The sequence below is a fragment of the Nipponia nippon genome, unplaced genomic scaffold (assembly GCF_047370975.1).
Source record: "Nipponia nippon isolate SJK-2023a ecotype South Korea unplaced genomic scaffold, ASM4737097v1 scaffold_6, whole genome shotgun sequence".
NCBI lineage: Eukaryota > Metazoa > Chordata > Aves > Pelecaniformes > Threskiornithidae > Nipponia > Nipponia nippon.
Genome location: NW_028262380.1, coordinates 34,422,032 through 34,447,303, shown reverse-complemented (window position 1 = coordinate 34,447,303; position 25,272 = coordinate 34,422,032). Strand labels below are relative to the sequence as shown.

At 36.5% G+C, this 25,272-nt stretch overlaps 1 long non-coding RNA gene across 2 annotated transcripts in view; it reads right to left on the bottom strand.

Moving 5' to 3' along the window:
• Positions 1-7,300: 7,300 nt before the first annotated feature.
• Positions 7,301-25,272, bottom strand: part of LOC148051406 (uncharacterized) — a 291,091-nt gene continuing 273,119 nt past the window's right edge. Inside the window, exons 5-6 of one of the 2 annotated variants that reach the window (XR_015699859.1) lie at positions 7,814-7,847; positions 7,301-7,440 (exon numbers count right to left, since the gene is read on the bottom strand). This is a non-coding gene — a long non-coding RNA (uncharacterized LOC148051406). Of the gene's footprint in view, positions 7,441-7,813; positions 7,848-13,997; positions 14,036-25,272 lie in introns of those variants that run through there. The other variant, XR_015699861.1, reaches the window with a different exon arrangement.

The following is a 25,272-nucleotide window of genomic DNA, read 5'->3' as shown; positions in this document are numbered from 1 at the left end:
TAACTTAGTAAAGAATGTCAAATCTAAAGGTAAATACATAGTTTATTCTACATTCTCTGATTTAAGATGGATTAAGGCTTAGAAATGGTTATACCCACCACTTCATTGCTACCTATATTTTTCAGCTCTGCAAAATACATTCTTTTTCTCTCACCAAAATATATTGTAATATTTTCCACTTCTCTGTCACATACAAAATGCTCCTACCTTCTTAAGATTGCGGTGAAATTTGTGCCATCCAATGCTGCCTGTGTGACTCATTGCTTTACCCTCTGTTCCTCAAAGTGAGTCAGAAATCTTCTCTCTTTTGTCTCCTCTTGTGAACCAATATCAAATTACATGCTTCTGGAGTTACTCTATGCACTGAAACTCGTACTCTTTTTTCTGCCTTGCTGGTCACTGCCTCCCCTGCATGGCCGGGTTGCTCCACACCTCTCAGCACAGAGCTTCTCCTTGGGGCCAGTTGTGCTGCGCTGTCACCACGTGGGAAGACTGAGCAGGGTCACTGGGTATCAGTCATAGCTCTGCCACATCTCAAATACCTCCTGGCAAAGGATTTTGAAGAAGGAGTAAAAATGAAAGCCAGGCAGCTCCTCAAACAAAAATGTGCAGTGGCTGGGAAAGGGGTAGTACCGAGGCAGCGGGTCTGGAGGAGGCAACGTTGCAAAGGAAAGGCCTGGGAAAACAAGATCAGGGGGTGACCTGGGAAGACATTTACTAAACATAGTATCCATAGCTGAATGGACTGTTTTTTTCTGGACTGAAAAAGAGGGAGAAATATTGGGGAGGAGAGGAGGACAGAGAGAATAAAAATCTAGGAATGAAATACTGAGACCAACAAAAGTGGAAAAAACTTGAGGGGTGGGAAAATGTTGTCTGTGATTTCATGTCACATCAAATGTGGATATTATTGCAGTATGCAAGAAACCAACGACAAAAATTACTCTGTAGTATGTTTCGTCTTTGTGCTTCTGCCCTTTCAATGAGCTAGCCTGTAGGAACAGATAGCTGCTGCACATCTTTCCCTCTCTGCTTCTCTACTTGACAACATAGCCTTAAGAAGAGAAATTACCCTTTCCAGCTCTCCAAGATCAACATTTTTGTCTCCCATCACAAAACAGTGCAGTAGCCATAAACAGCAACCATGTTTCTCCTGCTATTCTCACCATTTGACTTTCTGACTTACCCACAGTATCTGGCAGGGCAACAGAATAGTTCAGATGCTGGGTACAGATCCTTTCTCCCTGAGAGGCATCTCTATCTCCCTCCTGTCCACCCTGTCAGACACTTACTCCAGCAGACCTTTTGAGGAGTCTATACATTATATTTATTTCATGGCTGTAGGATATCCAGACAGTATTAATGCTTTGTGTTTTGAGTATCTGTGTTTATTTTGTATGTTTTAATACTGTGTAAATCAAACTGTATTCTAGATTATTAAGGACATAAAGATGCAATATCCCTTTCCAGTATAGCAGTTAATCAGGCTAAGACGCAATCTAATGCATAATCTCTGTATTACTGATAAAATATTGACACAAATGGATGGTATTCCAAAATGGTCTAATCTTTTAAGAGTCTGAGTGCCCTCAGAGATGCTCAGCAGACTCCATTCCAAACGAAATTAATGAGCCTCTGAGACCCAGCACTTCACAGGACCAAATGCTTTAACTACTTTATAAATGCTTTCTACAAAAATAATAATGAAAAAAACCAACACAACCCTTCTCATTATGCTAACGTAAATGAGTCAGATTGGCAGTAATGTGCAGATAGAAGTCTGTGAGGCAATGAGTGAGACTGCTGGGTTACCAACGGCAAGGGGTGTGATTGAGCATAAGATACTGCAGAGAAGCCAAGGGCTACACTAAATTGCTTACGCATGTGGCTAGTCCTGCTGAAGTCTTCTGAAGTTAGCAATACTACCCATGGGAATGAATACTCATTCATCTGAAGCTGAGCCTGTATGAGCCATTCTTTGCTAGGAAACTGCACTCTTGTTCTTTCCTGGGTCACTTTGCAAATGTCAATACCAAGCTGCTCCCCATCTTGTGCCAGTATATAGGTTTGTATGGCCACATAATAATTTGGATTAACAAATCAGTCTCTTTAGGGAGAACAGAGACCCAGACGTATTATTTAGGGATAGATCCAGGGCCCTGGATCATCTTCTTGACTTGATTCACTGCATAAACACCTGTGTAGGCACCAGGGAGAGGATGGGCAGACCAGACTGTAGTAGGTCTTACAAATTTGCAGACAGCTTCCTTGGGTAAAACTGTAGACTGATGCCAAAGAGCCAGTTTCATTGTCCAGTTCTCCTCTTCTCCCACTGTCAGCCATATATCCCACCTCCCCCTTTGCGAGCACAGCTCCTTCTACGGGTATGATTAGACTTAAAAGAGGGATAGGAGCCTAGTCAGGACCATTGTTTCAGCATGAATCTGAAACCAACCGGGAAACTGAAGAAGGAAGGAGGTGGAAGGTGAGAAATGCTTAAGCTGGCCATAGCAGTACAGTTGCTGAATGTAAAACCATGGACACCATAGGGCTTTATAACCTGACACTAAACTATTCTTTTGCATTCTACTTTAGCACAAAAATTGTTGGAATAGATTATTGTCAAGGACCTTCTCTTTCAGGAAATTAAAGTGAAATTTTATTTTGCTACCTCAATTTCTCCAAAGGGGGTGCTGTAAGAAATTCAAATTGTATTAACCAATCACCAGGAAACACATCTTCAGGTTTAGGCAATATGTGTTCCACAGCTCTGGAAGAATAAATTGTTCAAGCTACTAGCTACAATATTTGATCCTTACAATGGTATTTATATCAGGAGTTAATGCATACAAAATACTGTCTCTGCCACATAACACAGGTGTAGAACTCATTGTTCCAAGACAATACATAGCTCAGAAGTTTATGAAAAGATTTAGAAATGGATGAGGCATTTCTTAAAACATATTACCAATAACTTGTAATTACTAATGGGAAGAAGGACTTTCTAGAATAGTTTTAAATGTACAGGCATGAAAACCAGGACTCCAACAATAATGCACCAGCCAGCACTGACTGGTGCACAAAACTATTTTAAGATTTCTAACCTTGAAGCTAATTCTCACGGCAGCTCTGCCATAGAACTCTCTTGGATGAAGAAATACACCTTCTGGCACATCCTTAGGTCGTTACATGCAGTATACTTTAGATTACAATCATTAGTAAATTCCAGATTTTCTAAAAATTTTCCAAGTCAGTCTGTCTTTTGATAATTCTTTATCTTAAAAAGACAGCTCTAGGCTCAGTGCTTCCATTGGATAAAAACATAACCCTTTGGCCTGAAAAAACAGCTGTTGCTCAGGTAAGTATGTCCTGTATACAATGATAGCCTTTTGTTGTTACTGCTGATAAGGAGGTAACGCCGTAGAGGATAAGCAAAGCATTGTCGGGTAAATTTCTGTGGAAAAAAAAAAAATAATTTTCTTTTGAGCACTTTATTATGCAGTTGTTCAAGTCAGGCACTCCTGCGTCTTACCCTGAAGCATCTGGCACTGGCTAGTGTCAGGGGCTGGTCACTCACTTACAGCTATTCTTAAAGAATTAATGGAATATCAAAAATTAGATTCTCATGTATGGTGTATTTACTGTATTTAAAAAATCGTGAAGAAAACACCAGAAAAAATATCAAAGCCATTGTTATTTGCACTACAAGTTATGAGTATGTCTCCAAAGCAACAGCCTTTACTTATGGGGGGATGGCAAAGGAAAGAACAGAAAAAAAAAAGGTATTGCAAGACAGCTCTGCCTCACCCCCAGCTGCCCAGCTGGTTTCTAAGGCTCACATCAGGACCTCCCATTCCTCCCTTTGGTAGTTACTTAGCTTTCTCCAGTAAGGACAAAGGTAATTTGTTTCCAGGATCAAGCATATAGAAACCTCTTTTTTCCATGTTTTTCTGCTTTTTAGCAGGCAGCTATTCACCATGGTTTTGGTATTAGTGTACTGCACTTGTGCTCTCAGGATGGTCGTATCTTCTGGAAAGATGATGATGACCACCTGCTATTACAGTGTACTATAATACTCAGTCATTAACTATTCTACATCTTTATTTAACTATATCAAGCACACCTCTGAAGTGCTTGAGAGAAGTATTCCATATGTCTTGATCCATCTGCCCTCTGTAGACCTTGAATGGTTTCAACCCATTAGGATCCAAACACACCTGGACTGAACTGGGGCTCACCACTTATCACTCTCAGCCACATCCATCTCCACTACCATGCAGTACTTACACACCTCCTTTGCAACACACAACTAATTACCAAGGGAACCCACACATGTTTGAAATGGAGTTATACTCTGCTAACAAACTGAGAGGAGGGGAGCAGAAGGCCTTTTCTCTGATTTGATTCATAATGGTCTTCTGAAAACAAAATGAAAGTTCAATTCTGTATGTTAGTACCCAGCATCCCATTTACTTGGAAGGTTTACAGAGCTCTACTTCCAACACCCTTAACAAAATGAATAATTTTTATTAAACACAGAAGATGTCTGCATTTGGGAAAATTTCTAACAACTGCCTGTCTACCTCTAAAGCCAGCTGTTTAAATTATCCGAAAGGTTACTACTTCAGCATATGTTATAGCAGAGAATTATCTTGAATACATGTGTGGACAGACATTTGCATAGTCAATATCCGGTCCTTAAAATCTTCAGATTATAGAGCTATGATGGTATTATCAGAAGTTAATATTTTTGCTGAAATGTTTAGATCCCAGTTTTCTTTACTATTTTCCCTCACACCTGAATTTTTCTGTTGCAACAACTGAGCGAAATTGTCATTTATTCCAGAGGGAGTCTATATGTTAATCCTTCCATGATTCAGTTTTAATAGAAACTCATAAATATTTTGTGATTTCAAAAAATAATGATGGATTTTTCTGCATTCTTATAATGGAAATGTACTTGCTTGAGGTGAAACATTTTGTTTCTTCAGGGGGACAGGAAGCACTCTTCAAGCATGAACAAATGCACTGAATCTATTCCTTATTTGTGTTTTCAGCTTAAGTACATGGGGATTGCTTGACCCAACTAATTTCTACAAATAAACTGTTTCTGAAAAAGAAATCATTGTGACCTTGTTTTGAACCAAATTTGGAAGTACATTCAGTTTCAGTAACTCCTTAATGATTTCCCTGAGGAAAGTTACCTTTTGGGGATGTTTTTTTTAAAAGATAATACGAAAAGAATGAGAAACTGCATTAGATGGGATTGTGGCTGGGGAAAAATGGGAAAATATAAGGATCTCTAGTACTGTATTTATCAAAAAAATTGACAGTACAATACTGTAGCCATATCAAATCTATCTGCTTATGAACAGTAAATAAGAACTGAATGTTAAATATATAGGGAGATATAATCATCCCTGTGTTTGAAAAACTCTCATAGTGTTCTGAAGACTGGAGCATAATTACAGATTACTTACATCACCTGTTTAATCCTGGGAACCAGCCCCAGGAAAAAAATATCAGGTTTAAAGCAGTCTTCCCAGGTTTCTCAAGATCACAATACCACCACTTTCTTACTCTGACTTAGTCACTGTGGAAACTGTACCTTTAGCAGACTCTAGTTGAATAACACTGGTATTTATGTTTTGTAGCTTGTAGGGAGGTGGAACTAATGGAAAAGATGGAGCATCATCTTGTCTCACCCGACTATCTTATCTCCTCCCTCCCTTCTCCCCCCATGCCCATGTTCATGATAAAACTTGTTTGCCAACAATATCAGCTTAAAGAACGAGAAACTGCTCAGGAACAGAAACTGCTCTGGAGTAGAAACCGCTGCTGCTAGCTGCTGTACTCCAGCTCCAGACCTGTCTGGGTCCCTTCTTCAGTTATACTGACACAGTTCTCAGTGCAGAGAATTAATGGATGAGATCAGGGAACAGATCCAGATTATTTTCAGTGGTTTGGCTTTGGTTTTGATCTGGATCAGTTCCCCATGTAGCTCATACAACTGCCCAAAATTTGATCTGGCAGCCTAATTTGTTCCTTAGCACGCTGTAGAACAGGTACAATGGTAAGCGTGAAAGAATGAGACAGAGAGAGAGAAATACTTTCAAATATCATTTCTGGAGAGACTGAGTATCATGAAAGTGGACCACGGAGTTACGTGAATGCTTTTGTTGCCTACCATTGACTCCTTACGATAACAGAGTGCATAACAGAATCATTAGAAAATAGATATTATCTTTTATGACCTTAGAAAAATAATGAGGTAAACTAATTAAAAGAAATCCCTGCTCCTCCTCTTGTCTTTCTTCCCCTTCCCCTCAAAATATAGCCTCAAATTCTCCCAGTTGCAAACAGGCCTTTTAAGGTCACTTCCTTCCTCCTTGTACCTTTTCTTTGGAGTAAAGGCAAGAAATGAGAATGAGCCTTTCACACTTAAAATGTCAGCTCAGTAACTGTTGCTATCACATAAACAAATCATTCTGATAGATTTCATATGCTTTTCTTCTTAGACAATCATTTCAGATGCAAACATTATTCATACTACTTAACCAGAGGATATGTTTTAAAAAAATAAGCTTTTTTCAGTTTTTCTGAAGTCAAAGAGTCATGTACCATTGAGTTTCTTGACAGCAAGCAGTAATGAAATTATATTTGTAGCTTTTATTTTTGACAGGACAAATACGGGTGCTGCAAATAGCTCTGAAAACACATCAGATGTGAAAATATGCAATTAAATCTCTTTGAAGTGTCTGGTAATGACAATGAAACGAATTCTGCAGTAAAATAAAATCTATCCATAGGTCCCCTATGTTCTAAGACCCTTTGAAAAGTATTTATCTATGTGAGTTGGTGCATAACAGCCTTGCTGAGCATGGCATTTAATCAGAACAGTACTAGCGAGTTTTAATGGACCTATAGAGTAAGAATGCTTAATATATTTAAAATATATAATTTTGAATTCAGAAGAATAGTTGAATTATAAATAGAAACTGAGATGAAAGATAATGATTAATTTGAAGTCAGCTACAATACATGCTGATTAGTATGGAATTTGGCAAGCCTGGCCATCAAAAACCAGGGTTCTTGAATATGAGAGGAATACCAGGAAAGGAAACATGTGAAAAGCTAATACATAAAAAATGAAGACACTTCTGAAGAGTGAACAGATTTGGAATTTATTTTTGAAGTGCATTGGAAAAGCATCACAAAATCAGACTCATAGGAAAGAATAAATACAGTTGTAATTTATCTAGTGAAGGTCACTTTACATTTCAGACACTTCCTATTATATTTCCTCTTCAACAACCTAAAAATCTATTTTGTTTTATTTGTAAAACACCAATGCCAAAATAAATCTACTTCTTAACTTTTATTTTAGGCAAGAATAGGGCAGAGACATTACATTTTTTTACTGTCAAACCAACAGAAAACCTGAAAAACATAATTAAGAACACTATTAAGAACACGTTTTTTGAATTAAAATTATTGCATTTTTTTTTAAGAAAAAAACATTTATAGGGAACAAAACCATAGATTCTTCCTTTAAAATGACTTATGAAACATATTATTATTTTGTAATCCACTGCCTTAGATACAGTTGAACACGAAAACCTAACTTTAAAAAAGTTCTGATTATTCAAGCTATATACATAGACAAAAGATTATGTGGAAAGTTCTGAACGAACATAAAAAGTCTAAAAAGTTATTCTATTTTTTTTGCATTTTAATCTAAATCACCACGGCGTGACATAACTGGTATTTCAAGTGCTATGTGGCTTTAAAATAGTATATTCTTGTTACTTACTGTCATCTTCAGTTTTTCTTACAATGACGGTTTCCTAAAAGAAAAAAAAGAAATGTGAAACCGATGCTTGCTACAGTGATTATCATTAAAAATTCAACAGTGTTAGCAAATTCTTCACAGTTCCCAATTGTTTTGTATTCAGAATACATGAAGAAAAAGCAGCTCAAGTGACATTTACTGGAACTCTTGTTAAAAATTGGCTTTTTGATATATGACTACCATACTTAAAATGCTACAGCCTTCCATGAAGGCTGTGTTGAAACTGCGATGAAACAGTGTTGCTATCGTGGCAAAAGCATGAAAAATTTAGGGCCAGACCTAGAGGATCAGCTTGGGTACAGGAAATGAACTTAGAACAGAGTCACAGAAATGCACTTTTAATACCTATTTATCAATTTCATTTTGATATCTACTTTTGCAGTACCCAAGCACCTAAATTTGGGTGTTTATGCAGCACTCACTGTTTCAGGAGCTAAACCTTTTTACCCTGTTGAACTTCTGCTGTGATACAGTCCTGAGTCAGAGGGATATCGGAGGATCCTGAGCTGCTGCCTCTTTTGAGAACACACAGTAATCCCTACACATCAACCACTGCACATCAGTAACAACACTGCTTCCAGGACAAGTCAGGCAGATTTTAGAAGCAGCAGAAAGTTCTGTCTGCTGTTCACATCGTAGTTTTGTGCTCATACGAATCCCCTTCTCCTCAGCCGTCCCTCAGGGTAGGAGAAACAATCTACATTCTCTATTCATGCTGGGAAGATTTCATACCTACTACTGCAGCTTGTGGTGAGAGCAGCCTAAGACGGTTGTAGATGAAACTGAGTATGAGACTTTCTACTTCTTTGTGAAGCTGTCTTATGCCTTCAAGTTTGGATTTGTGGGGAAAGAACTTTGTGTTGTGGAATATAAAGGCACTGAGCTAGAAGAAAGCAACCCTGGTTTTCACCTTCAGAACTCAAGAACTCAGCTTTTATCTTGAGATTAAGTAATAGAAATGCATGAAATATTCTGAGAATCCAGTTTCTGCTCAGTTTGAGGACTTTCATTGAAAGAAAAATCTAGATATCGATTCTTTAGAAACCCTTGTTTGAAAACCCAAGCCAGGCTCTTATCCTTAGTAGATGACTACTAGGGGATGCCCAAATTACTAGTCACATGAACTAACATTTAAAGTCAACATTTTTTAGCCTAAAAACTTCACTCTGGCTCCTCCAGAGGTAGCTAAGGTCAAACAATTAATTTTAGGTACTGCAGTGCCATTGTTATAAGTGTTTATGTAGTTTATCAGGATCACAAATCTGCAGTTTCAGGCTCAGATGCAGTCTGAAGTGTAGGTGCTCAACTGGAACACTATCATGCACATCCATCAAGGGCAAACAAAACCAACAAATATTGCCTTCTAACTTTATATGCATGCAAATGACTGCATAGTTATAACCACAACATGCTTCCTCCAGAACAAGAAAAATGGCTATAGGATTGAGGAGAGCTGCAGTTAAGAGTGCCTGTCCTCCCACCTCCTGCTTGGACTCTGGGCACACAGCCATACAAATTACAGCTGCCTCCTGTGTAGGTGCCTACATTTGGGGGAAAACATCTCTCCTCCGTTTAGCACATTTGTTCAAAGCTGAGAGAATTTGGCTGAATGCTGTTAACTGTAATCCTAAAAGAACAAAAAAAAGCTTCATGTAGCAGTTACTATCTTTTATATTCAGATTAACTACAATACATGATAACATAGGCAAGCTTTGGAAAAGATAAGAAGAATTAGCCTTGAGTTGAATTTTCCAGAGAGTATTTTAGTGGAAATAACCAGACTAACAATATATCTGCAGTCTCCTTGTCTTCCGTTTTGAGTTATTTTATTATGATTTATTTTATAAAGACTGGAGTAATGCAATTAATTTTGTCAGAAAAAACCTCAGATCAATCATACTTCATAACAAAACCAGCGTAAGTTTTTTCTTTCAAAGTAATATTTACATTTGAATATTAGTAGAGCTCTACTTTCTAGAATATTAAATTTGCATTCAAATACCTGATTATCCATAATGTATATCTTTATGGCTTTACACAGAGAGTTGGTATAAGCTCTTCATTATTACAGTATAAGAGCATTTGGCATAAAATATTCCCTTTAGTGGTAACTGAATTTTAAAACAAGTAAACGTAGCAGTCTTAAGAAAAGTAATTAAATTGTACTTTTCCAGGGAAGAGGTGTGCAAAAGCATAGATGACATGGAATAGTACCATCTTTTTTATTGTGCTTTATTAATGTGACAGGTGAGCAGTGAACTGTGCAGTATTATCACTGCTGAGTACCACCTTGAGATTTAACAAAATGTCGCATGTTATAGTGGCAGCATTTCATATTGTGATTTCAACTCTGGAGGTCCGGTCCTTTTAGTAATACTTCATCTCATTCTGTATAATTATTGGTGGTCTTACACTTTCATGATAAACTGTTTATTGCACTGAAAGACAGAAATAACTATACTGCAAGATATTGCCCATTAAATTTGAAGTGATGAGCCTGAAGACATCAAAGGTTGTTTGATCCCATGAGTTTTTAACAAAGATCATCAATTTTCTCTGGAGTATTGAGGATTTGCCTTCATAAACAGTTAGGAGGGAAGGAGAGGTGTAGAAAACACTTCTTGGTGTGTCCTCATTGCCATGCTCTGTTACGTCTACCCACCCACTGAACATTTTTCCTATTTAATTGTTTGGTGGGCTGCATGACACACTCCTTTTGATGTTCTTGTTTTGTCAAACATTAGTATTCTTTTTCTTGCACTGTGTCTAGAAGCCACTGACACAGATATTCATTACATGACTTTTCTCATGCCATCATATGATTCTTCTCCAGAATTGTAATGATTCAAAATAACTACTGGACATCATAGATAAAAAAGGTCTTGTCATCATCAGGATGGTCATACTGGCTAAGAAATTTTAGGAAAGCCTTGTGAATTCAAGTCATTTCAGTGTGTTGGAACTGGATTTAGGGTAACTGAACCATGGATGGTAAACAAGACGAGATACAACTACATTTATTCCATGAATAAAAGATTATGAGGTACTTAAGCTATTTAATTTCTTAAATTCAGATAATGTTCTTAATCTATGTAGAAATCTGAATGTTTAGGAAAGGAAGATTTTTTTTATTGTTCCACCAGAACAATACAGAAGCACTGGCTATATTCTTCATGGACTCCCTGAAGAGATTCAAGTCAGTCATCACACAACTTTCCTTAACATTTAATAAATCATACAAAACTAGAAACAAAAAGATTCTCAAAAGAAGGTATTATAAGATGTGAAAAACATATTGCACTGCAACTCCTGCTGAATTGCAGGCACTTTTGAAGGTAAATTATTTCATTGGAGAAAATGTTCAACCACAAGTTATTCTACCTGCCAAGACTCTTTTCTTCTTCTTGGCTTTGGAAGAAACAGATATAAGCACACCATTTTCAGTCAACTTCCTTAAACTCATAATCTCACAGATGCAGAATGCACCTCTGAAGGTTTTTGGAAAATGTTGAGACTGAAAGAAGAGCTCTGTGAATACATGTTGAACTGATCCATATCAAATCAGATGTATAAATCTACCTCTGTCTCTCTGCGTTCTAAAAACCAAGAGAGTAACAAGAATTAGTCCAAAACAGAGGATGGCTGTGACAGAGTCAGACAATAATCCGCAATTTTTAATATTTTGAGTCATGAGTGAAGAAAAATTATTCCAGTCTTGTGCAGAGTACTTCACAACCCTACACTGAATATAAGTCCAAGGAAACCTATTTTTAACAGTTTTGCTCATATTTTCTACACAGAGGTGATATCCACCATTGGGATCTGTGGATTCAATAAATTTATGACAGAGGAAATATTGCTATATCTTAAATGCAAACATAAATCAATTTTGTACCAGGTTCATGTTTTACAACTGATATGGTGATTTATGTAGTTATTTTCCCATTTAATACAATACTTTAACTAAAAAGCACAGCCTAAATTATAAATTGAACTGTAATATCTACTTGTGCTGTTCATTGGTCATTGAAAATAATTCCATGCTTATTCTTGCAAATTTTATCATTAATTTCTTCAAAAATCTTATACAAGACTTTAGTACAACTATGAAAGGATTAGAGATTCATGAAAACTAGGGATACTTCCACAGTTAGTTATGTGAAATGAAAGCATATGTTGGCTATACAGACACATATTTTAGGTCTCATACCCAGCACCAACTGCCTGGGATATGGAAGAAACTCTTCTACAAGCAATTTATTCTCTTTTTCACTTATGGAGTTTCGTGCACTCCCTATGAACCAGTGAATACTGAGAGAAGATACTTGATATAATATTTCTAGTGGTAAATCTCCAAAATCAATAGAATAACTTTAGACATGAATTTGACCCAGTGAGGTTTATTGATCCACTGAAGTTATTGACCTAACAGAACAGTGCAGTCTTCCTTTGACTGGATATTTAATAAAGCACCAAATTTTGCTTCAATATTGAATACCAATTTGAGCTGATAGTTCAGATCATGGCTTATTAATTGATTTTAAATGGCATATGTTACTGATTAAATCTGAAGGCTTTGAGCAACAGCAGTTCGTGCAGGATCATAGGATAACCCATGTTGTGAATGAACTCAAGAGATTGTATGGTCTGACTGCCTGCTCAAGTGGTGGGATCAGATCAGGTTGCTCAAGACTTTATTGAGTCAGGTCTCAAACACCTGCAGGGGTGGGAATTGCACATTGTCTTTGGGCAAACTGATCCACTGTTACTCTGTCCTCACAGTGGAAAAGTTTTTCCTTATTTCCAGTCTAATCCTGTCTTGTTCAGCTTTTGGTCATTGCCTCTTGTTCTCTCATCATGCACCGCACGTACAGTAGGGCACAAAACTGGTTGCAATACTCTAGATGCGGTCTACCAAGTGCGGCATAGAGGGAAATAATCCCTTCCTTCAATATACTGGCCATGCCCCCACTAATACAGCCCATGCGGCTGGTGGCCGTCTCTGCTGTTCACGTGCTGCTGACTCACCAGCACCCCCATGGCCTTTTCCACAGAGCTGCTCCAGCCCAGCAGTCCTCAGGCTACGCACTGCTGCAAAGAATTATTCCTTCCCCGATATAACAGGTAAATTGGTCATTGGCTGAGAATAGTTAGAAAGGTAGATTGACATAAAGAAGAAATCTGATGATTTTTTCTTCTGTCTTTTTTGACTTTTGACACTTCCCAGTCTCTCTTCTTTCCATTCTTCTGCGTCTGTTTTTTCTCAATTTATTTGACAAAAAAGCCATTTTAACATTCATTCTCCTATTCAGCTGTTGCTTGGATTTTCTTTCACTTGGTAATGAATTACAACCACATAACTCTTTCATTAATTATATATATTTGTGTACACATATATGTATGTACCTGTAATTGGTAAGATCACTGTTGTCAAAATGTACAAAGAAAAATATGATAGAATTTTTTTTAGTATTAAGGAAGAGCTTTAAATTATTTAAATTCATTTTCATCTTGAGCTGGGTGCAAACTAATGAAAAACCTGAAGTGTCAGGACTTCTGGGAGTGAGGAATGTGCCTGTGGAGCTCTGAAATATGTACAGGAGATCACTAAAAAGAGCAGGTTTGTTATCTCTGAATACCTAGACTAGAATTCACTTTATGGGGGTCTGAGCCTCCACTGATGTTCTTATAGGTCCCTGAAGACAGAAAGAAAAGTGTTGAAAACCACAAGACAACTCAGATGAAAAGCTCTGTCACTGAGATTTCATCCTCCACTATTGTAAAGGAAATCTATCTTACTGTGAATATCTGATGTATTCTCCTGTTATTATGAGCTAATTCTCCCTTTTGTTTTCTCTTTTAATCATTTTGTTAAGTATCCTCTCTTGGCTTTAATTTTTGTTATAAACATTTTAATTTTTTTTATTCTGCAACTTATCCTGAATCCAACAAATATCTCAATCATACAGCACTTTCTGCTGCTGAGGGAGGCCGCACAGATTCCTCAGACTTGCACATAAAACCAGAATTTAGTCCTAAATTTGCTTGACAGGGCAGGCTGGAGGGGGTGGGGTAGGTATTAAAATAAATACCTCAAATGCTGCAAGTATATGTGCTAACCTGAGCATGAGTGATATCTTCTTATCTTTCTTTTTCATTTCTTTGCTCATGTACACATCTAAACTTGAAAAGAAATAACCAGTATTAATACAGATGAATTTATCTATCGAAGATCTAATAGGGTTACAAGAGATGGAAAGGCTAAAATATTTCATATTAAAATCTTTTACACTTACTTTTACTTTTACCGAAGTACTGGAATTACTCCTTCACACCAGTATAGCTATTTCTTGATTTTGCCCATATTCCCTGTGCCATTCAATGTTGCCTGGAAATTTGTATGTTCGTGTATCAAAGAAAAATACATTGTATAATGTTTACATTTACTAAAACTCACCTCTGGGCAAATTAGTCAGCTATGTATTCACTCTTCTGAAAACTTTGGTTTCTATTTGCTGACTCATAATTACATTCAGTTGCGCTAAATATCCATGGTAACGTCAAGAGGAAAAAAACATAAATATTTCATTGTTCTGAAACAGTTTTCACCTCCATCTGAAATATATAAATTTTTTGTGTGCGTGTGTGAACAGAAACAGCTACTGGAAGAAAAAAAAATATTGGAAGAAAGATTCTGATTATGCAGAGGGTTTTGGATTTTGTTTTTTTTTTTTTTTCCCATAGACTGTATTTTGACAAAGTATGATTTTTAATCCAGTTCTAAACTATCAAAACAGATTCAATTTCCAAACTGCCTTGTAAAACTTTTCAAATAGTGTAATTGCAGTTTGGTTATTACAGTGTAAGAATACTGGATTAGCACTGAAATGAACTGTGTGATTTAATAGGTCTTTCATACTTACCCCTAGTACTCTATTATGACAACCTAGGATAATATTTATGCTCACAAAGAAGAGTTACTTAATGGGCTGCCTTTAGTTTCCAAAATAGTCGCTTATTGATGTAGACGAAATTATTTTCTGCTAGTGTCACGTTATCCATATGAATATAACCATGCCTGAAAACCATTCTTGTGTTCTTTTCATTCTCTTGCTGGGCCTAATTCTGACTTTCTCATCCTAACTGATCTCTCTCTTTTTTTTTTTTTTTCTTTTGCAGGGAAAGCCAACTTCATATTAGACTTAGAAAAATTATTATTATTATACTTAAACTTAATTGTTGTAATGCTATATGGGAAGAAATATATGCATTTTTCCCAGTGTTGGCCTATACAAATGTGAATGGAAAGAGAGAACAGACTACCAAGTTTAATACTTGTATTCCTTATATCCCTTATTCACAGGAGCTTGGAGTTTCTTGGGATGGTAACAGAACAGGATTTTTCAAAATCACTAAACAGTGGCTTATCGTTATTCTCATAAATGTCCACAGTAATTTCATTGTTGACTTCAATGGGAGCAGAGATAAACTACTTGTTGAACACCCTCAGAAATTCTATTGTAATTAAACAGTTCAGAGAAAAGTGGTGACTCTTAGGATGAAACAGCTTTTAAAAAAGAAGAAGACAAAGGAGAAAATATCCACCCTCTAAGTACCAGAGAGGAAATGTAATTTTCACATTTATCTGCACCCACTGCCGCATTGAAGGGAGAAGCCAATTATGTAAAGAGATCCTACATCCTATTCTCCCTCAGGGGAAAGCAGCTTTCAAACAAAGCCTGTGTTTCAAAGCTGTCCTCCCAGCAGATATTGATGTCTCTCTCATCTAGCCCTGGTTCGCCCACATCCCTGTCTTCCCCAGGCACTATGTCAGAACAAGAGCTGTTGGCAGAGGTTAAGGTGGCAGATGCCTCTGGTATGCAGTGGGTGAGGGCAGTGAATGAAAAGAAGTAACATGAGAAAAGAAGAGCTATGTTAGAGAAAAATTACATTTTCATCTTTGTAAGTATTTCAAAACATCTATCATAATAAAACAATTCATACCATATTTGACCTAACATATTCTAAAAAATCCATCTTGGGCTACACAATTTCTTGTAATTCTTTGCACTCTTTTTTTGTCTAAAGAATCATTGCTATAAAATGCCTTCTATTTTTTTAAATCTTATTTCACATACTAATTTCCAGTCCCTGGACAGGAAGTTGTTAAAGAGGCTTAATCAGACAGTGACCTATTGGCTACAGTATTAAAAGAATCAAAGACAGTATTTCAAAACTCAATTAAAAGTTTCTCATTCCCTTGTGACATTCCCTTTAACAGAAAAGGAAAAGATTTGGTTTTGTCTTTTTTTTTTTAATTCAGTCTTAGCATACATTAACATGTAGACCATGATTACTGAATTGAACATCTCAAACTTGGGCTCACAAGTTCTGAGACTTTCTCATAATGTTATTTATAGTTAGTTTGAGCTATGCTTTGATCTACAAATTGGTATGGATGCCCAGGCATATGTCCAGCATTTACCAGTTATAGGAAGAATATATGTCCTTGTACCAAAGGACAAAAGTGTTTTCTTCATATATATAGGTCAAAGACTGAAGTTATAGCTGTGATGCAAAAGCCTTGAAATCTTTCTAACTCTTTGAGAGCAATTTTACTAGTACTTATGGTGTGGTGATTTTAAGTTAGCTTTTGAAAACTTTCTATGGACACTTATTCTTTGGGAGGCTCATGGTAGTAGTGTTTTTCAGACCCAGTAATAGAATTTTCAACATTGTCATTTACATAACAGGTAAATCAGCTTTAAAAATGTTCCTACACATGTGTATACCAATATCAATCCAGTATCAAAAATGTAAACATATTGAAGAAGGTAAGATAAATCATCTGATCCATAATGCTAAAAATAAACCTTCTGAAGCTCTGGCATGTCACTAAAAATACATTTTAAAATCTGATCCAAAACTGGGAAAGAAGAATAATGAAGAGGGCAGGGAGCTGCAGTATTTATTCTTCTTATGTATGTTTATATCTCGTTTCCAGTTTCTCTGAGGGAGAGGGAAAGAATGAAAATAAGATTTTCGTAGGTTGCCATAAGAAGGTAAGAAATTGAATTGGTACAAATCTGTACTAAATCTTCTATGAAGCTTCTAGATTCTGAAACCAAAACCTGGTAGGAGATTTTGTAAAGACTAAAAAGTCTAAGGGGAAATCCTTTATGGTACAGGAAGATAAAGTCTGATGTGAGGTGATGCTGGGGTAAGCTGACGCTTATAGCTGCTGAGGTAAGGCTGATGTGTTGTGAGAGCTGCAAAAGCTTAGCTGCAGCAAACCCATGCTACCAATAATTTGAAGAGACAGAAGCCATTACTCTCTTCTCTTATTTTCTTTCCTTCCATAAAACTTCTATTTCCCTTTACTTGCAGTCTCTTTGCTCTGTTATTCTGTGTCAGCTGGTGATCAAGACCTGTCCTAGCACCTATGAAACTACCTCTTAGAGCAGCAGTGTATATATGCTGATATAGTGTGGAAGTGGTTAATCAATCAGAGCCATTTTCTAAAACCTTTTGATCCAAATCAGATTAGGTCATTAGCAGAGGAGATGATATTACATTATGGCATCATATTTACAACTGAAAGTTTAAACTCAGAACTTTGAAACCAATTTCATGCTATCCTGAAAATGCCAGCTTGGGACCAGTGGCAGGAAATTCATTTAACTCAAATAAAACTAATAGACATAAAACAAAGCAAGCAATGAATCCACATTTTTAATTTAGACTACCACTTTTAAATGGGAAATGTAAGGCTTTCATGTTTGTTGCACTGGGCTCCCTAGCACTATTGGAACTTGCTAGACTATAACAAAACAAAACAAAACAAAACAAAACAAAACAAAACAAAACAAACGAACAAAAAAAAAGAAATTGCTTCTCAGGTGAAAAAAAAAAGATGGAGCGAAAGAAAAAAAATAAGTAATGACTGAAAAAGGTAATTTCAGGCATTAAGATTTCTATAAAGAAATCCAAAATAAGACTGAGTATTAAAAGAAAAATACGATAGAGAATCAAGCCCTCATGCATGTATTTCGCTCTTCATTATTCAGTGAGCTAAAATACTCCCGACCCCAAATGGTAAAGGTATGGAGGTCACTGCAGAAACTTTCTGGTTCTCCGTAACGAGTTAGTTCAGGGTCAGATGAGCTTGTTAACTCTGGCTCATCACTTTCCTTGCTAGACTCAGCATGGCTGCTCTGAAACCTCAGTGGGACTCCTTGCTCTGCACATGAGTACTACAGCAGCAGGGCTTATTAGGTTGAGCACAGAAGTAGCCTGGATCTGGACCTGGGGTTCCCACAGGACTAAGCCACTCTGATAACCCTCCTGCAACCAAAGGATCAGTGGATCTGTGTAGTTGGCATGGCTAGAAATAACAAGTCTACCTGAACTTGGTGTCCTTCCAAGCAAAATTACTGAAATGTCTCTGAAGCACAGAGATGTTCTGCCTATTTTAAAAAACATGCTGCCTTTAGCAGCAGAATATCCATATTTGTATGAGCACTATCTCATCTAATAGCACTGCCTGGCTCAAGGAGTCCTTGTAGCTCGAGAATGGCTAAAATTGAGTGTCATTTTAGTATGTTTCTATGAATACAAAAGCTTACAGATACAGAGTGATACATTATAAAGAATTGAGCCCATTCAGGAAAATGTGTTTAAAAATATTTCTCTTCAGAACACAGTTTAAACGTATGCCTAAATTAAATTTGTTCTGATAAACTGTCCCAAACATGGGTACTTTCTTCATTAGGATTTAAATGTTCGACGTTTCAACAGTTCTTAAAATTCAGCAAGAGAAACATGATGCTGTCATATTTTAATTCTTCACCTATCATTCAAGAAGGATCATAACATCCTTAACAAAATAATGACATCTCATATAGAATATATGTAAGATCTAATGACTTAATTACAAATAATTGATTACTCAGCTTTTTTCACAGCACAGGATTGAATATAAGAGATTAATTGCATCTAGGTGGTATAAGACATTATTAAAAATTTCTGCAAATACTTTTGGACAGAGATGAATTTCAGGTTGTGTGCAAAATGGTAAATATGAGTTAAAATATTTTTATATTAAATTTCAGTGAGATGCACTAATAGAAATTATGCAAGAATGCAAGAATCTCTTTACCTTGTGCATCAGCATATGCCATTATGTTTTAACTGACGAGAACGAAAGAGTAAAAAACAACTTTTCTACAAGACTTGAATCTATGGATGTAAACAACTTCCTCCACTGAAATGACTGAAACACATTGCGATGACACTCAGCTATCAATCTTGAAACCTTGGCACTTCATCTCTTTAGTGCAGATGACATATTTGGGTTTGTTTTCTAAAGAGCTTTCCATACTGTTCTAGCTAGAGGAGGAAAGCTCTTGGATACCTCCTGAAGCCTGACTTCCAGGAAATCTAGAAATAATTCTCTCCTTCATAAAATTACTTTGAAACAAATTTACATTTTAGAACAAAAGATTTTAAAAGAAGTCTGTTAACTCAGGATGAGACTTTCTTAATGCATCAAGACATCAGGAAAAGGCAGCCCAAGACAGGATGCTTCATACTGCACCATTCATGTAAAACTTCCAGTTCCATTTCTCTAGCATTCTTTTTTTTTTCTTATTATTAGTACTATCATACCTAAAAAGTAAAATATCATATATCCTCAGATAATACAGCACTGTAATTTTCCACATGAACAGAATAAAACAAATTCAAAATCATGCTTCTAGATGCTTCCCTATATATCAAGATATAAAGGGATTATAAAACAATCAGTGACAGAGAATCCTGCAGATGAAATATGTCAGAGAAGAACAATCTCACTTTTTAAAGGAGAGGTAAGAGTTCTCTAAATAGCTGAGATATCTGACAGCATTTAGTATAATGAGCACTCCAGGTATTTGTTGGCTTAGCATTTGTCCCTGCATGAGAAGTCACCTAAAGGGACAAAAATCCTTGTGTATGGATATCAGAAGAAATCTCTAGCTCTGGAAAGGAGATGGCAGCAAGCCTGTGTGTTACCAGTAATACAAAACTGTGCTCCAGATCTAAAAGTATATGCAGTATGTGGAGCTCTGAGAGCAAAACAAGAAAACACTCAATGCTTGGCTGAATGTAACTTCAACATGTTTATCTAAGAAGTTGTTTGAAATGCCCTTGAATTTCCAAAATTTCTGAAGCTTTAGAGCGCAGCTGAACCACAACAATTCCATTCCTCAAAGAATTCTGTATCTGCAGGAAAAGTGAAACATTTCAAAAATATTCTTGAAAGAAACTGTTGAAGAGTATTGAGTAGGTAGGTGATTAAGGAGTTCACTTGACATAACGGAGAAATTCTCAGAACCTATTTTGCTCAGTTGAGAATAGTGTTTCTCAGACCAGACCAATGAAGCAGGAAGAAAAGAAAAAGGAAATTTCATGTGTGTGTCTAAAGCAAAGCATAATTTTGGGTTAAAGAGACATTTTTAGCTTCCTTTCACATCTTACGTTAGAGAAATTTTCCCTAAGGATCAATAAGTAAATGATCAAAGTCCAGCAAGTCCAAAAATTAAACGAAATTCAGTTAAATAAGAGTTTTATACAGAAAAAGTCCTTAATTTTTCTTCAAACAACACTGTTAGAAATGATCCTTCAATGTTATGTGATTTGCAGTAAGACAAACCTGTTTTGATTCTCAGTCATCAGTAACTAGGCAGATGAGAAACATGTCAGTGAGTTTCGTACAGTCACTCTTCCTCATTAGCAGAACTATGTCAGTTATGGTCTCTTAAAAGAAGGAGCCTGGAAATAGCATTAAAACTATAAATTCTTAGCCAAAAGGAAATGTAACGTGCTCAAAAAAAAAAAGTAAAATGCTCAACTAATATGATTGGAAAAGGAAGGATAGCCTACTGCCACATCTGCTGAGGTAAGTGCAGAACATGAGAAATTTAGGTTGTTTCACAGAGCAGACCTTTTCCTGGCATACTTTGAAACACGAAGTAATAATTCGAATTTCTATTTTAAATCTAGTCCATGAAATAAGGATGAAACATAAGGGAAATACAGGGCAAGTGTAATGAAAAACTTGAAATATAGAGGATGGGAAAGAGTTGAATTTTCTATTAAGCAGTATTTGTAGGATCTTGGTATGCCTCGAACTTGGATCAATCTCTGCATTTAGGTAAGTCATAGATTTTTCTGCCTTCCAGGTCTACCAAGAGAGAAAGGCTAACTGGAATAAATTCTTCCTTTATCTTAGGCTTTGGTATTTCAATGGTGCCATGACCAATTCCATTGAGTAAGCTTATTAGTAGAAGAGGCCCTTTTATGAAGTCCAAAATGTTGTTGTTTTCTTTTTTCTCTTTGAGACAGGGTATGCCAACACAGACTACAGAGAGCTGTCAGAGACAAGCAAGACAAATTAGTCACGTGGAGCCTGCAGGACCTGTTCAGCTACTGGGTACTGTTACATCACACTGCTGTCTGCAGTGGTTCACTTTCCTTAAAGTAAAGAAGCAGCAAGATAATTAAATAACCTTTAGCAGTAGCATTTGAAAATGTAGATTGTAACAGGAAAAAAAAAGAGGGGTAAGTTAGCTCAGACAGTGGAGAGAAGAGAAAGGTGACAACTGGACTTGTTTGTGCTTTCTGATGAGGGCAATTTTAGTTGCCTGTTAGGACAAAATTCAAGAGAAAATTAAGAGTATGAATTCAAACTGTATATGAGTGTTACACAAAGGAATACTTGAGTAAATGCTGGCTTTTTGGTTTTGGTTTGTTTTTTTTTTTTTCAATTAATTTCCTTTTTAGATAGCTATGTGATGTCTGGGTCTGAAATTATTAGTTGAAATAGGATCTGAAAGCAGAGTCCTCACATGTAGTAATAACTCTGCCTTCCAGCTCTTTTGGCAAATGCAAAAAAAAAAAGAATTAAATCTAGGCTGTTCCCTTCATAACTGTGAATTAAACAGTTCTGACAAAGCACAGATACCAAGACCACTGACAAAGCAAAATCTGGGCAGATATCACATGCTAACCAGTTCTGCCAAAATGAATATGAAGAAAGACGCTTATCCTAATTTCTGTAGAAACCTACAACTAAATAACTGCAGAAAGAGTAGGAATTTCAAGTGTTAAGAAAAAGTCCAAACTTATTTCTAAAATGTTAGAATAGGTGTTCTGCACATTCTAAGATCTTGGGGTTATGTTAACAATTTTCTGATTTATTGATTGCTGTCCAAAGAAAGATTCAGCTGAACAAAAAGGAAACTATCCTCCTGAATGCAAAATCAAAGGACAAAGGTTGATACTGTAAATCTATGACAGGGTAACACACCAAATTACCTTACTTCAGATACAAACTAATGAAAAATAGACAAAAACAAGGCTTAAGAAGCACATATTGGTTTAAATAGCATTCCTCCACCCAGAGGAGGGGGAGAGAAAGAAAAATCCCTCACTTTTAAAGTGAAAGAGAACAACTTTTCTTCTTTCCTTTCCCATCAAAATCATTGAAATCATATTTCCTACATAATTGGTTACCTCATTGTAATGCTGTTATCGTACAATAATGCTATTCTATGGAAGAACACTGTTGTATTATGATTTAGACAATTCATGAGTGTCAAAGAAAGAAGGACATTAGAGAGGGGTAAACAAGGAATAGTCTTAGGATGGAATTTACCTGTGGCTGAGCACTGTTTATAAACAGCATGAGGGAAGCTGCGAATACAAATTATATCAAAGGCATTGAGAAATAGGCTCAGGTGTGGGAAGGCATCGTGATGAGCAGTAGAGAGATGGACAGAGGAAACTATCTGGAGTTTGTAACAGGTCATGTTGTTTCTGCAAGGCATAAGGACTTAGTTACCTGTTCCTGTATGATAATTGCTGGCATCTTATCTATCTGCTTCCACATGGGCCCTTCATTTACAGAGCACTTCAGTCCACAGAGATGGATTGCTGCTCAGTTAGGGTTTTGCAGCAACTTTCCCAGCAGGAGATGTATTTGACCTATCCAACTTTTCACATGGAGCCAGAAGATTAATCCTTTCCATAGATGCAGTGAATCTCACCTGTAGTTGTAATTTGCATCAGTATTTCCATTCATTCTGTGCTTTAATCTTTAGCCAAACTCTGTTCTCTGATGTAGGGAAAGTGAACTATTTTCAGTTCACCTCTGGAGTTATATACTAAATTTCCTTCTTGACTGGAATAAAGTCCAATATATTCCTATGTTTTCTGAAATGCTTTCCTAACAGTGTGTTTCTCAGACACTGGTTTTCCCTAAAGGCACCATGATTAATTATTTGATGCATTATTTATACTGCAGGCATGTAAAGGAAGACAGAAACACTGCCCTTTAGCACTTGGATTCTAAGATGAAGAAAAGACAGTAAAAGTAACAGGATGAGAGCATATATAAATTTGGGGTTAAAATATATATTATATAATGTTATAAAGAATTTGATTGTGAAGGGGTATTAATCAGACTTAAAGAAGCAAATATGAACAACTGGAAAGGATCAGTTAAACAAGAGCAAGACATGAGAAAAGTACAAAATTGCTAGATCAATTACGTCATGATATATAGATTTTATTCCCAGTGAGGAAATGTGTATATCAATCTCCTGGCTGCTGAAAAATATAGCACAACATTCTTAATTCAAGAAAATAAAAGAGCTGTTGAGACCCTAAGGAAAGTTGGCAACTGCCAAATACAGGGCTGGACGCTCAAGGAATGCTTGGCCTTAGCTTGTCTCTGGGATTTAACAATAACTCACAAGTGGTGGACTGAACATAATTTGGCTTGAAGTCTGAATAAGAAATAAAAAAACCCAAAAAATTTCTGCAACCTTATGCTTCCTGGAAGTAGGTGACAGTCAAGGGTGCAGTGTTATGACGTGAAGAAACAAGTTATCTCATTTAGATCATTAACTTCAAGAAAAGGAAGAAGCAAGAGCAGCTGAACGTTGACAGAGGAAGGAGTCTACGACTCTGCAGCTGGGTCTACATACAAAATGAAAAAGCTGTGAGACTTTTCTGCTTACACCAGCCACTGGCTGTTGTCAGAATTGCTGTGTTAATGCCTGGAGATTTCTACTTTTTGTCGTTAGAAGGGTAGGAGGCAGTGCTGTGTTAAGTAGTCTGCATGGTTCCTTCTGTGGGAAGCTGCAGAGACAGTAGGATGTTAGGAAGCCTTGGCATAGTCATGCTGCCTTTGGCTAAATCTGTGTATTACTTTTAATAGAATAATACCATTTTTTGGTGTAGATTGTTTCACAGTGGTAAGCAAAGCGTCTTCTAAGAGCTGAAACACTTTGTGAAATTTTTATGGTAAAGTATGTACTCCCTTGCTGTGCAGTTGAATAGCAATGTATAGAAGATGTGTAAGATGGCTCTGCAGTATTCTCATCGGAGGATGTGGTTGAGTTGAAGAAGAATCTATTACCTGTTATATGCATAATTATTTTATCTGCCTTTGCACTTCTGGTGAGAATGAGAGCGGTTACAATAACAGCTCTGAACAGAGTTGTGAAACAGTTAATAAGACAGTTGTTTAGCTAACATGAAGTATGCCTGTCCCCTTCAAAATCTAGAAAGGCTGGAAACATCATGGAAAGCAAGTCATATCTCATGAGACACCCAGTCAGGTGCTGCATCCTAATCAAAGCTCAAAGAACAATACTTATGAGGTTTGATTGTCACTAATGCTAACTATTCTTAATTACTGTGTGATTAAAATTTCTTTTAAGTATCCTTTGATTTCTAATACCTTTAGAATGGCAAGTATCTAATAAGTTCCCATCTCTATCTTTCAGAGATTTCAAAGGGTTATTACATAACAGATTGTTGATTCATCCAACAATGAAGTAAAAATCCAATGCATAAATCCAAACTTCAAATAAATCTGATGACCTACTTCTTTATCAGAAGCTACATTATGAAGCAGAAGTAAGTGTTTAATTATAACACTTTCACCACTATTAGGGTTAGAGATTCAAAGACAAACATGAACTACAACCACATTTTATTACCTGAGCTTATTTTGTCTTCTGCTACTAATGCCTTTCCCACAGCTGTACATATCACAGGTAGCAGTAACAAATATTCACATGAAGCACACTTTGAAGTGTCTACATTACTTAGCAACTTCATGTCACTGGAAGAGGAATGTAAAAGTGGAAGATCATGTAACCTTTCTGTTGTTCCATGTAACCTTTCTGTTGTTCTAGTCACTTTGTTATGTTACCCTTTACACTGGGATTTCTTAGCATACATTGCAAGTGCACAGCTATAAACTGTATTTTATTAAGACCTCTTCGCATAGCAAAATGCTACTAGCAAATTATGTCATGATCTTGGAAATTCGTATCTTAGAACAGTTATCTGTGGTATTTAAACCTTAC